We start from the raw sequence: 797 nt of genomic DNA on the forward strand, positions 1-797 counted from the left end.
CATTGGGGATCAAATTTCCACATGACTTTTGGAGGGGACAACACATCCAAACTCCATCACCCACCTACGTGCAAGATTTATCCTGTTTGTAGCCCACAGGAATCAATTCACATGAGACAGTTGGAAAAACCAAGGCCCTACTGGTTCACTAGGAGTGACTGAGACCAATGTGTGGGGCACTGATCCTAGGCCAGGTGGACAGGGGGAGGCACCTGGGACCAGCAGAGGATACCACATGGTGGCTGGGCATTCAGAAGGGCATTTCCATCAAGCCCAGTGAGCACATGGGCACTGCGCTCCCCCAGATCCCCCAGGAGTGCTCAGTCTCCATCCTCCGCGTGGTGCCTCAGAATCCCTGCAGCCTCTTCTAGATCCTGGCAGGGCCTCGCTGCTTGACTTCATCTCCCTTCCAGCATAGCAGCCCTTGACTAAGAATTCTGCTAAACAGGTGCTGGCCGGTTAGCTCAGTTGGTTAGAGCGTGGTCAAAGATTCGGATCCTAGTACCAGTCATTTGCCAGAAAAAAAAAAAAAAAAAGATTAAAGAATTTCTGCTAATGGTGAACTGTGTGAACAGCAGGAGACCAGAGGACGTATTTGCTGGACAGTGCTCCTGGCATCCGTCTGGCCGGTGCTCACCACCGCTGATCACAGAGAATGTAATAGGCCGCACAGGCAACGGGTCTCAGCTCGGGAGCCCCTCCATGATCCTCCCTGTACTTAATTGAATCCTGTCCCTCAAAATTCATCTCCTCCTGGAACCTCAGAATGTGACTTTCTTTGGAAATAGGGTCTTGGC

At 51.7% G+C, this 797-nt stretch overlaps 1 pseudogene; it reads left to right on the plus strand.

The window, feature by feature from the left end:
• Nucleotides 1-797, plus strand: part of LOC103605155 — a 3,427-nt pseudogene that overhangs the window by 1,282 nt on the left and 1,348 nt on the right.

The sequence above is a fragment of the Galeopterus variegatus genome, unplaced genomic scaffold, assembly GCF_000696425.1.
Source record: "Galeopterus variegatus unplaced genomic scaffold, G_variegatus-3.0.2 Scaffold5629, whole genome shotgun sequence".
Classification (NCBI taxonomy): domain Eukaryota; kingdom Metazoa; phylum Chordata; class Mammalia; order Dermoptera; family Cynocephalidae; genus Galeopterus; species Galeopterus variegatus.